The 12,906-nt window shown below is 46.6% G+C and overlaps 1 long non-coding RNA gene across 1 annotated transcript; it reads right to left on the bottom strand.

Annotated features, from left to right (window-relative positions):
• On the bottom strand, positions 1 to 10,522 carry LOC148776373 (uncharacterized). Its single transcript, XR_016038464.1, has 3 exons — positions 10,252 to 10,522; positions 4,415 to 4,524; positions 1 to 133 (listed from the first exon to the last, which is right to left on the bottom strand). It is a non-coding gene; the product is annotated as an uncharacterized LOC148776373 (long non-coding RNA).
• Positions 10,523 to 12,906: the final 2,384 nt, after the last annotated feature.

The raw sequence follows: 12,906 nt of genomic DNA, 5'->3' as shown, positions 1-12,906 counted from the left end.
GCTCGAGTGAAGAGCATTCTCTGGGAAGAGATGAGTCATCTTTGTGTTCGTCACTGATCCCCAAGCTCAGGTGTGCAATTTTCTGGTCCTCTGTGAATTCGAGCTGTTGCTTCTTCTAAAACATCTTTATATCCTGAAGAGAAAAGAATATGTGTGTGTGTCACAAAAATGGGAGAACTTGCTTTATGAGATTCTTACCAAGAAATAGCTGACACAGTTCTCATGAAAATGCCCTTACTTGGTTTCACATGATCTATCATGCAATAACCACTGGGCTGTACATAATGAACCCAGGATCGGTTCATAATTCAAACAGGAAATTTGACCCAGCTCTTTAATGGAGGGCTTCCCTGGTCGCTCAGCTGGTAAAGAATCCACCTGCAGTGTGGGAGACCTGGGTTCGATCCCTGGGTTGGGAAGATCCCCTGGAGAAGGGAACAGCTACCCACTCCAGTATCCTGGCCTGGGAAATCCCATGGACTGTACAGTTGCAAAGAGTCAGACACGATTGAGGGGCTCAAAAAAAAATTTTTTTGACCCAGCTCTTTAACATTCTACCACCATAAATGGGCAATCCTCACAGCTCTAAAGCTATTTGCAGCACTGATCCCTACCCCAGTAGTCACAGCCAACCACGCTGACATGTTTCCTAATGGAAAAATAAAGTTAAAAGAGGGCAGGCTCCCCATCTGTTTTAACCTCTCTGATCTATAAGATGAATCTACTTATCAGAAGTCTGGTGAACAGACCACAGAAGGTCTACTTTCCCTGGGCAGTAATACAGCTTCTTAGTGATGTCCATTCTCACAGCCCAGCCCTCCTGGCCATGCTCTGCCCTGGGGAAGGGGGAGAGGGAGGGGAGAGGGAAGAGAGGGAGGAGGAGGAATTTCAAATGACCGTCAAGGCACACTGGACTGAGTCTGCCCCTGTTTCTTTCTTTGGACCAAGAATTTAATTGGGAAAGAATTTTAAGGCTGACCAAGCCTATGTGTCAGAGCTCCTACTGTTTTACCCACATTAAAGTGACTGGGGTGGGATGGAGAAGAGCCTGGTCAGAGATAATGGTACATACAGCCCACCGATTCTGAAAGCCAGTTTGGGCCACAACAAGCCCTCTGTCTGGGTATGTAGATTGTGCCTCCAAACATCTAAGGAAAGGTTATCAATCTGAGATCATCTTCAAGTTTCCGTGAAACAACCAGGGGTGAGCTGGATGACCTTGCAAATTCCCTTCCTGGTCTGACATTCTGCAATCAGATGGTAAGAGACTTGGAGAACTGGAAACAATTCCGCAAGGACGTTTCTTTTAAAAAGTGTTTCTCAACATTTGTTTCGTTTCTATCTTTAAATCCACAAACAGAATATGTCATCACTCTTCACTGCTTCAAATGCGTACCATGTTACCCTCTGGGGGTCCTGCTCCCCACCCACTGAGGGCCAGGGGCTGTCTCGTTCACCCGTTGGCTCCAGAACCAGAGCAGCGCCTGGCATCAAATAGGAACTCAGCAAAAGGTGACTAGGAGATGAGCAGAGTTCACTGGCTGGCTGGATGAATGGATGGATTTGGACGGTATCCAGTGCTGGGACCAGGAGGTGGGCTAACTCAGGACGACATCTGTGACTCCTTGGGAAGCAGGAGAGAGTCTAGTGAAAAATTAGAGTTTGGCAGGGGAAGGGAAGTGCATCTTCTCCATGGCAGTTACTCAGGGGTCTGCCCTGGGTAGGGCCCCTCAACTGCTCAGGCCTAGTGCCCGCTGGTCTCAGGATTTCCTCTGTGCTTCCACTTCTCAGCTCCCAGATAAATGACCCCCAGGAGCTAACCTCCATGAGCAGGAATTTTTGTCCTTTTCAGTAGCTTCTACATATTGTCCATATATTTACTGTGAACACAATGTATTTCCCATGTCTAGAACAGTGCCTGTCACTTGATAGATACTTCTTATATATTTATTGAATGAATGGATCCATTCAGAATGAGAAAGTTCACTCTGAGTCTAAAGTGAGAGCCTTTACTCTCTGACCAACCGAATTTTTTTTGTGGTTCAGAGTGGTTGCCGATTTTGAAAATACAAGGTTCTGGTGAAGGAATGACTGCAAACGGGCTCTACTGCAAACGGGCTCTACAAAGAAAGGCAGTGGATGGAGCCAGTGGACCAGCTGCCTGGGCTCCGGGCTCAGCTTTGCCCCCTAAGAGCCTCCAGGGTCCCCCGCAGCTGTGTGGGCTTCAAGACAGCACCTTCCTCTCAGAGTTTTTGTGAGGATTCATGTTAGTTGCTCAGTTGTGCCTGACTTTTTGCAATCCCGTGGACTGTAGTTCACCAGGCTCCCCTGTCCATGGACTTTCCCAGGAAAGAACACTGGAGTGGGTTGCCATTCCCTTCTCCAGGGGATCTTCCCAATCCAGGCAGATTCTGCATTGCAGGCAGATTCCTTACCGTCTGAGCCACCAGGGAATGCAGATTAAGTAAGTCATCAGGAAAAACACATGTAGAAAAGAACCTGGTGCATCCTACTGAGCACTGTATATGCCATGTTTATACAGTAACCATGAATTTGGTTCCTTTGAACTTGCTGAAATTGCATGCAATCATTAGGTGAGAGAAGAGTGTTGAATTCTTTTTAGCAGTGTTGACTGTCCACATGGCCTCACTCGTCGAGTTCCCAAGGGGCAGCAGAATTGCAGCTCTAGTAACTAGAGAAAAGTGCTGACAGTTATTACCTTTTCTGAGAAACCCAGCACTGTGGAGATGAATCCAGTGCATACATCAAGTTATAATCCAGGCACAGTCTTTATTAAAGCTACAATATGACCAAAAACCCAAGCCCCCCCTACCCAACCCCGGAAAAAAGTCCCCACTGAAAAGATAAACTGGATCAACTGTTCAGTCTCCATGAGGAAAGGTTTCCTGGCCCCATGCCGGGGTCACTGCCCCTTGGCTGCGGCTCCCACATGTTCACAAATTCAGTCCCTATCGGAGGAACCAAAGTTCCGTGCGTTTTGCTCAATTCCGTTTTTGCACCGTGGCCACTTCTCAAATCATGACACCAGGGAGGCAGGGACCGTGTCCTCGGAACCCACCTGCCCTCCACCTGGCCCTACATGATCACCCGGGGCCACGTGCCCCAGCTGACCTTCTCACACAGGAAACTGTGCTTAAAACCAGGGCCGCCTTAGAAAGGAAACGGAAGTCAGAGCGCAGAAGCATGAGGTCAGGGCGGGGGGGTACCTCCCAGGAAGTTGAGCGCTGGGGGGCCAGGAGTGAAGTGAAGTGAAGTAGCTCAGTCGTCTCTGACTCTTTGCGACCCCACGGACTGTAGCTTACCAGGCTTCTCCGTCCATGAGGTTTTCCAGGCAAGAGTACTGGAGTGGGTTGCCATTGCCCTCTCCAGGGGATCTTCCCAACCCAGGGATCTTGCAGGCAGACGCTTTACCGTCTGAGCCACCAGGCAAGTCTTGGGAGGCCGGAAGCAGGTACTAACCCCACAAGGGATGGGGTGTCTCGGTCTGGTTTCGGCCCGGGTGGCCGTCACCAGACCTTGGAGTAAGTGGACTTGGTGTTCTGCCTCTCCAATAATACTCAGCACACTCGGAAACAAAGAAGGAAGGCGACAGGGAAAAGATTAATAGATCCTAAACCCTACACAGCTTGTATAAGACTGTATGAAAAGATGTGCACTCATGCAGAGAGCTGGGAACTCTCTAGACTCTTTATTTAAATACATGTTGACAGTCATATGTAATGAAAATATAGATGGTACTGGCTGAAAAGGAGAAGTGTTTAAAAAAAGAAAAGTAGAAGTGTTCACTACATGCTGTTTTTTTATTTTAATGAAAACGTGTAATGTGCAATACCTCTTTTTAAAAACTGAAATAAAACTCTCTATATATAGTATTTTTTACCCCAAGTATAAATTCTAATCTTATATATGAAAGTGAAACTGTCAGTTGCTCAGTCATATCTGACTCTTTGCGACCCCGTGGACTGTAACCCGCCAGGCTCCTCTGTCCATGGGATTCTCCAGGTAAGAATACCAAAGTGGGTAGCCATTCCCTTCTCCAGGGGATCTTTCCCACCCAAGAATCAAACCCATGTCTCCCACATTGCAGGCAGATTCTTTACCCTTTACCTACCCAGGGAAGCCCCTTATTTTACTGGCTTATTGCCTCTATGAATTTTTTAAAATTTTTTGTTAGTGAATAATTAGCACTTCTGAAGAAAGGGAAAAAATTTTTTTTTCAACCCACAAAACTGCCAAAGAGAGAAAGCTAAGCCAAAGGAGTCAGTTTCTGATGGAGGAATTTTAAAACCAAAGTGGGAGAAGGCTGTCTACTTTGACTCCCTCCTGCTCCCCACTCACAGAGTCCGAGCCCCAGGGGGCATCTTGGTGAAGCATGTGGCTGCCGTGTCCCTACCTGGAGTACCTGGGTTACCCCCAGGATCTGTACAAGGGAGCTGGGACAGGAGTCCATCACCTCTGCATTCAACAGCCAGCCTGACGCTCAGACTGCTAAGAGGTACCACCCTGTAAAAAATAAACATGAAGGAGAAAGCAGTGATTCACTTGGACGACACCCAGTGCAGACCTTGAGAAAGAGGTCAGCTTGTTCCCGAAGGTGAGCGAGAATGCCTGGAACAGCAGCCTCCTTGGGTCTGCATGCGGTGCCAGCCCTGATCTATCATCAGTGGTATTGAAGAAAGGTGCTCGGAGGGCACGTGCCAACCTCAATTAATAGCTACCCATCCCACGATGGATATGGCTCTTCCTGCTGTGGTGGAATTTTCCATTAGACTTACTGAAGATATTTCACGTCAAGTAAGTTAAAAATTGAGCTGAAAGGTCAAGGCTGTGATGAGGTGATCAAGAAAGGAAGGCCAAGCGGAAGTGCCGAGGGCACAGTTTAATGTAATATTACATCCCTGGTGCCTCTGATTGCTAAAATGCATGTTCAAGCATAAGGACATCAGGTAAGACACAGAATTCCAGAAAAGTAGGGCATCCTCGGCCCTCATTTAATTGCTGCGCTGCGTTTAGTCGTGTCCGACCCCTTTGCTCCCCTGTGCATGGGGATTCTCCAGGCAAGAATACTGCAGTGGGTTGCCATGCCCTCCTCCAGGGTTAATTGCTACCTCCGAGGAAAGCAATCCCAACCGCTAAGAGGTAACGCCCTACAAGTTCCCTTCCAGTGAATCTTTCCAGGACCCAAAATTCAAACAGCTGGAATTGTCATTCAGAGGCCATCCACTCGGCCTTTGAAAACAAGGGCTTTGCCTCCTGATGGGAAACATGTGTTTTATTTCACCAACGGACACAGTGTTCTGGGCCTCGTTTATTCTTCACTTAAACAGCCTCTTTTGAGAACCGTGTGTTAGGCCTTTCCTACTTAACACAACCACTTAACACATGTTATAGCAAATTCATTTCTGTCATGAAAGGTTCCAAGCGTGCAGAAGAAGAATAAAAAGCTTCCAACAAAACAACCTCTGCTTCCCAAGTTCTCAATTCCAAATAACAAAAAAGGTGGCTTGAAAACATCCCTGATTCCATTTTAAACATCCGAAGTTCCTAAGGAGGGACTCAGTCAAGGGAAGAGGAAGTATTAAAATAAATAACAGGCAATAAAAACCTAGTGGTTCAGATACTGGGGCACAAGCAAGTGAGCAACATGCTTCTGCAGGCGAGTTGAGCACCTGTGCCGTTGTCTAAATTCTGCCTCAAGTGAGAAAGTGATATGGAACTCAAATCCCTAGAACTTATAGCTACAGGTAGTTTAGGAGGAGGAGAAAAATCTCTGAATAGTAAAATCCAGACATTTGGGCTTCCAAACTGGGTCCCAAACAAGCATATTAATCCACATTTACTGACCCAGAAGGGCTTCCCTGATAGTTCAGTTGGTAAAGAATCCGCCTGCAATGCAGGAGACCTGGGTTCGATCCCTCGGTTGGGAAGATCCCCTGGAGAAGGGAAAGGCTACCCACTCCAGTATTCTTGCCTGGAAAAGAATACAGTCCATGGGATCACAAAGAGTCAGACACAACTGAGTGACTTTCACTTTCACTGGCATATAAACCTACCCAGCAGAGGGACTTCCCAGGTCGTCTAGTAGTTAGGAATCCACCTTGCAATGAAAACTACAATGAAATCACCTCACAATGGTCAGATGGCCATCATCAAAAAAATCTACAAACAATAAATGCTGGAGAGTGTGTGGAGAAAAGGGCACCCTCTTGTGCTATTGGTGGGAGTGTAAATTGACACAGCCACTGTGGAAGATAACCTGGTGGTGGTGGTTCAGTCACTCAGTCATGTCCAACTCTTTGCCACCCCCTGGACTGAAGCACGCCCGGCTTCCCTGTCCTTCACCATCTCCTGGAGTTTGCTCAAACTGATGTCCATTGAGTTGATGGTGCCATTCAGCCATCTCATCCTCTGCTGTCCCCTTCTCCTTCTGCTTTCAATCTTTCTCGGCATCAGGGTCTTTTCCGATGAGTTGGCTCTTTGCATCAGGTAGCCAAAGTACTGGAGCTTCAGTTTTAGTATCAGTCCTTTCAGTGAATAGTCATGGTTGATTTCCTTTAGGATAGACTGGTTGGATCTCCTTGCAGTCCAAGGGATCAAGAGTCTTTTCCAAGACCACAGTTCAAAAGCATCAGTCCTTTAGTGCTCAGCTTTCTTTATAATCCAACTCTCACATCCATACATGACCACTGGAAAAACCATAGCCTTAACTAGACAGAGCTTTGTTGGCAAAGTATTGTCTCTGCTTTTTAATAAGCTGTCTAGGTTGGTCATAACTTTCCTTCCAAGGAGTAAGCATCTTTTAATTTCATGGCTGCAATCACCATCTGCAGTGATTTTGGAGCCCCAAAAAATAAAGTCAGCCACTGTTTCATTTCAGTGTTTCCCCATCTGTTTGCCATGAAGTGATGGGACCGGATGCCATGATCTTAGTTTTTTGAATGTTGAGCTTTAAGCCAACTTCTTCACTCTCCTCTTTCACTTTCATCAAGAGGCTCTTTAGTTCTTCTTTGCTTTCTGCCATAAGGGTGGTGTCATCTGCATATCTGAGGTTTTTAATATTTCTCCCAGCAATCTTGATTCCAGCTTGTGCTTCCTCCAGCCCAGTGTTCCTCATGATGTACTCTGCATATAAGTTAAATAAGCAGGGTGACAATATACAGTCTTGACGTACTCCTTTCTCTATTTGGAGCCAGTCTGTTGCTCCATGTCCAGTTCTAACTGTTGCTTCCTGACCTGCAGACAGATTTCTCAGGAGGCAGGTAAGGTGGTCTGGTATTCCCATCTCTTTCAGAATTTTCCACAGTTTATTGTGATCCACACAGTCAAAGGCTTTGGCATAGTCAATAAAGGAGAAATAGATGTTTTTCTGGAACTCTCTTGCTTTTTCAATGATCCAGCAGATGTTGGCAATTTGATCTCTGGTTCCTCTGCCTTTTCTAAAACCATCTTGAACATCTGGAAGTTCACGGTTCACGTATTGCTGAAGCCCAGCTTGGAGAATTTCGAGCATGACTTTACTAGCGTGTGAGATGAGTGCAATTGTGCAGTAGTTTGAACATTCTTTGACATTGCCTTTCTTTGGGATTGGAATGAAAACCGACCTTTTCAAGTCCTGTGGCCACTGCTGAGTTTTCCAAATTTGCTGGCATATTGAGTGCAGCACTTTCACAGCATCATCTTTCAGGATTTGAAATAGCTCAACTGGAATTCCATCACATCCACTACTTTGTTCATAGTGATGCTTCCTAAGGCTCACTTGACTTCACATTCCAGGATGTCTACCTCTAGGTGAGTGATCACACCATGATTATCTGGGTCCTGAAGATTTTTTTTGTACAGTTCTTCTGTGTATTCTTGCCACCTCTTCTTAATATCTTCTGCTTCTGTTAGGTCCATACCATTTCTGTCCTTTATCGAGCCCATCTTTGCATGAAGTGTTCCCTTGTTATCTCTAATTTTCTTGAAGAGATCTCTAATCTTTTCCATTCTATTGTTTTCGTCTGTTTCTTCTCATTGATCACTAAAGAAGGCTTTCTTATCTCTCCTTGCTATTCTTTGGAACTCTGCATTCAAATGGGTATATCTTTCCTTTTCTCCTTTGCTTTCCACTTCTCTTCTTTTCACTGTTATTTGTAAGGCCTCCTCAGAGAGCCATTTTGCTTTTTTGCATTTTTTTTCCTTGGGGATGGTCTTGATCCCTGTCTCCTGTACAATGTCGTGAACCTCCATCCATAGTTCATCAAGCACTCTATCAGATCTAGTCCCTTAAATCTATTTCTCACTTCTACTGTATAATTGTAAGGGATTTGATTTAGGTCATACCTGAATAGTCTAATGATTTTCCCTACTTTCTTCAATTTAAGTCTGAATTTGGCAATAAGGAGTTCATGATCTGAGCCACAGTCAGCTCCCAGTCTTGTTTTTGCTGACTGTATAGAGCTTCTCCATCTTTGGCTGCAAAGAATATAATCAATCTGATTTCAGTGTTGGCCATCTGGTGATGTCTATGTATGGAGTCTTCTCTTGTGTTGATGGAATGTTACTTAGCCATAAAAAGGAACACATCTGAATCAGTTCTAATGGGGTGGATGAACCTAGAGCCTATTATACAGAGTGAAGTAAGTCAGAAAGAGAAAAACAGATATCATATATTAACACATGCCTGTGGAATCTAGAAAGATGGTAGTGATGAACCTATGCGCAGGGCAGCAGTGGAGATGCAGACAGAGATCAGCCAGAGAACAGTGGGGGAAGGAGAGTGGCGTGGAAGCACACACACTCGCGTGTGTAAAATCGAGAGCCAGTGGGAACTTGCTGTATAACTCGGGGAATTCAAACTGGGGCTCAGCGACAAGCCAGAGAGGTGGGATGGGGAAGAGGGAGAGGACATAAGTATACCTGTGGCTGATTCGTGTGGATAGTATATTAAAAAGCAGAGACATTACTTTGCCAACCAAGGTCCGTCTAGTCAAGGCTATGGTTTTTCCCGTGGTCATGTATGGATGTGAGAGTTGGACTGTGAAGAAGGCTGAGCGCCGAAGAATTGATGCTTTTGAACTGTGGTGCTGGAGAAGACTCTCGAGAGTCCCTTGTACCGCAAGGAGATCCAACCAGTCCATTCTAAAGGAGATCAGTCCTGGGTGTTCATTGGAAGAACTGATGCTAAAGCTGAAGCTCCAATACTTTGGCCACCTCATGCGAAGAGTTGACTCACTGGAAAAGACTCTGATGCTGGGAGGGATTGGCGGGGGGAGGAGAAGGGGACGACAGAGAATGAGATGGCTGGATGGCATCACCGACTCGATGGACATGAGTTTGAGTGAACTCCGGGAATTGATGATGAACAGGGAGGCCTGGCGTGCTGTGATTCGTGGGGTCGCAAAGAATCGGACACGACTGCGCGACTGAACTGAACTGAACTGAACTGAATGGCGGATACCAATACAAATACTGTAAAGCAATTATCCTTCAATAAAAATAACTATATTCTTTTAAAAAAAAGAATCCAGCTTGCAACACAAGGTACACAGATCTGAGACCTAGTTGGGGAACTAAGATCCCACTTGCCACAGAGCAACGAAGCCTACACGCCACAACTAGAGACGCCAAGTGCTGCCATGAAAGAAGGATCCTACGGGATACAACGAAGACCCTGAGTGCCACAGCTAAGACCTGATGCAGCCAAACCAATAAATTGAAAACAATTTTTAAAGATACCCAGCATGCAGCAACATGGATGGACCTAGAGATGACCATACTAAGTGGAGTAAATCAGACCGAGAGAGACAAATATCAAACGATGTCACTGATATGTGGAATCTAAAAAAGTGACACAATTAAACTTATTTACCAAATAGAGAGACATAGGAAACAAACTTATGTTTACCAAAGGAAAAAGCAGGGGAGGGATAAATCAGAAATAGGGGGTTAGCAGATACACACTACTCGACATAAAACAGATAAACAGCACAGACCTACTCTACAGCACAGGGGACCACCTTCAATATCACGTAATAGCCTATCATGGAAAAGAACCTGAAAAAGTAATATATGTATATAACTGAAACACTTTGCTGTACAGCTGAACCACTGTAAATCAGCCACACTTCCAATGTTTCAAAAAGGAAGCCAGAAAAAGAAAAAAACCCACAAAGGAAACAAATGGAAAGATACCCAGCATGTATTTGCATCTCTGTTTTCTGAACCAATTAAATATGTCTTGCCACCAACCTGGCAGAAAGTCCAGCCCGCAGGTGCTTTGTGAATTCCCCTCTCTGTGTGGCCCTGGTTTCAAGCAGGAGCAGAGGCCTGAGGAAGGACCTGGGGATCTGGGGCTCCCACCCTTGACCCACGGGGTCGTCATGAAGGTAGGTGTCTGCTTCTCTCCGGCTGAGCGTCAGCATGAAGAGCCAAGCCAAGGCTTCCAGGTCGGGCAGGCTGCTCTTGGAAGCACATAAGTCAGGTGACCCACCCAAGACCTTGTGGGTACACAGGGCACAGTTCTCCCCACCCCCGCCCCCCTGCCTGGGTGGAAACCCCCAGAGGCCTAAACTCAAGCCATCATCCCCTGTCCAGGGTGAGACACTGCCCTCTTCCGGTCTACAGAGCAGCCGCCTCCCCTTCACTGGTGGTAGAGGAGGTGCAGGCCAACTCCAGCCTCTTAACTGCCCTCCCCCAACCAGAGGGGCGATCAGAGCCTAGCCCAGATATTGCCAACCAGACGCCTGAAGGCAAAACTTGGAGTTGTTTTGCCCCACACTCTGTTTGCTTTTGTTTTTGCCAACACACACACAAATGGGGAATTTTCACGTCAAAACCCAGCTTCCTTTCTTTCATTGAAAAATCAAATGCTCTGGAATGTCAGACCTACATGCCCACATGCCATAACCCATCAGTGGCTTTTCATGGGACCTGTGTTCTCCGCTTTGCCCCAGTCTCCACTCTTCCATATTGCTGCCATCAGGCCACTTCACAAACTTATGTTACCTACTTGTGAGAATCAAATCTGGCATTCCTTGCCCCAGACCTCAGGACATTAAATGTTTGGCTATATTTCTAAACAAAAGAAAAGTAATTCTTTCAGACTTCCCAAAGAACAAGACAAAACATAATGTTTCAATAGCTTATCCTATCATATAGGTACAAAAATAACTTCTCTGATGGCAAAACACAGGAGAAGATTGACATCAGCAACTTACTTTTTTTTATTTTATTTTTTTAATGTGGACCATTTTTTTAAGGTCCTTGTTGAATTTGTTACAGATCTGTTTTATGTTTTGGTTTTTGGGCCCCGAGGTATGTGGGATATTAGCTGTCCGCCCAGGGATTGAACCCATGCCCTCTGCATAGGAAGGTGAGGTCTTGACCAGTGGACCGCCAGGCAAATCCCCATAAACACAGAAACTTTCCAATCTCACTTGGCACATAGTGACTAATTCATCTACAGTTAAAGAAACAGTCCTGATATTTGCTAGGGTGGCGAGGCAGACTTTACTCAGGGCTGTGGTCACTCGCTCAGGGCCCACTGCAGTGGGGTTTGTAGTAGGGGAGACAGTGGGCTCCACTCCGGATACAAAGAAATGTGGCCATTTATAGCCAAGGAGTAAGATGAGGGGAAATACATGGGAAATTACAAAGAGGAAACATCAAGGGTACAAGAGGATTTCTGACTAAAACATCCTGACTGGATTCTTGCTGCAGGCAAGTCGGGCTGATCGGATATCAGTCCCCTGGGGGCTGGAGGGATAAGGAATTTGGTCAGATTTCATTTCGAGGGCGATGAAATATTGATGGGGTTCTGGCGAGGCTGACCTGCATATGTGCATGCTAAGTCGCTTCAGTTGTGTCCAACCCTTTGCAACCCTAGAGACTGTAGCCAACCAGGATCCTCTGTCCATGGAATTCTCCAGGCAAGAATACTGGAGTGGATAGCCATGCCCTCCCTCCTCCAGGAGATCTTCCCAACCCAGGGATCGAAGCCAAGTACCTTATGTTTCCTGCGCTGGCAGGCAGGTTCTTAACTGCTAGCGCCACCTGGGAAGCCCGAGGCTGACACTAGTCTCCCCAGAAACTGGGCCTCGTTGAAAATGAGCTCAGAAGAGCCTGACTGGAGCTTCATCTGGGAGAGACCTCATCCTGCTCCCCTCCCCTTCCCTAAGGACAGCTGGCTCCCTGAAAGCCCAGAAGGACAGCCGCTGGCTGGCAGTGTCTACAAAATGTTGGCCTTTCCTCCCGCAATTCAAATTATGACTAAAATGTCTGTGGGGGGAAATCCCCGAAACAGCTGGGAGTTCTAAATGATCATCAGCATTAACCATCTCTCCCCAGCGATGGAGAAAAGAGAGCTAGCCTCAAAGCAGCCAGGAGCTCAGCCCCGCCACTGTCCACTGAGCGCAGGTCCCTCAGAGGTGCTGTGTCACCACGTGGCAATGGAGGTAGGGGGCTGTATCCCCCATTACGGAAAAGAGCAGAATTCATACAAGTAGACTGTAGGCTTCCCAGGTGGCACTAGTGGTCAAGAACCCGCCTGCCAGCGCAGGAGACATAAGAGATGCGAGTCCCATCCCTGGGTGGTGAAGATCCCCTGGAGGAGAGCATAGCAACCCACTCCAGTATTCTTATCTGGAGAATCCCATGGACAGAGGAGCCTGGAGGGCTACGTTTCAGAGGATTGCAAACAGCTGGACACAACTGAGCAACTAACTACACTTACTTAGACTGCTGTTGGGTAATCTCCCAACATCCATCTCATCCCCTTAACCAGAACCACACAGTCCTGGAAGGTCTGTTGTTGTTTGTCCAACTCTTTGCAACCCCATGGACTGTAGCCCACCAGGCTCCTCTGTCCATGGGATTCTCCAGGCAAGAATACTGGGGTGGGTTGCC

This window comes from Moschus berezovskii, chromosome 10, assembly GCF_049115385.1.
Source record: "Moschus berezovskii isolate FMDL1 chromosome 10, NW_MosBer_1.0, whole genome shotgun sequence".
Classification (NCBI taxonomy): domain Eukaryota; kingdom Metazoa; phylum Chordata; class Mammalia; order Artiodactyla; family Moschidae; genus Moschus; species Moschus berezovskii.
The sequence above is the reverse complement of the archived record's forward strand: the minus strand, read 5'-3'. Positions and strand labels throughout refer to the sequence as shown.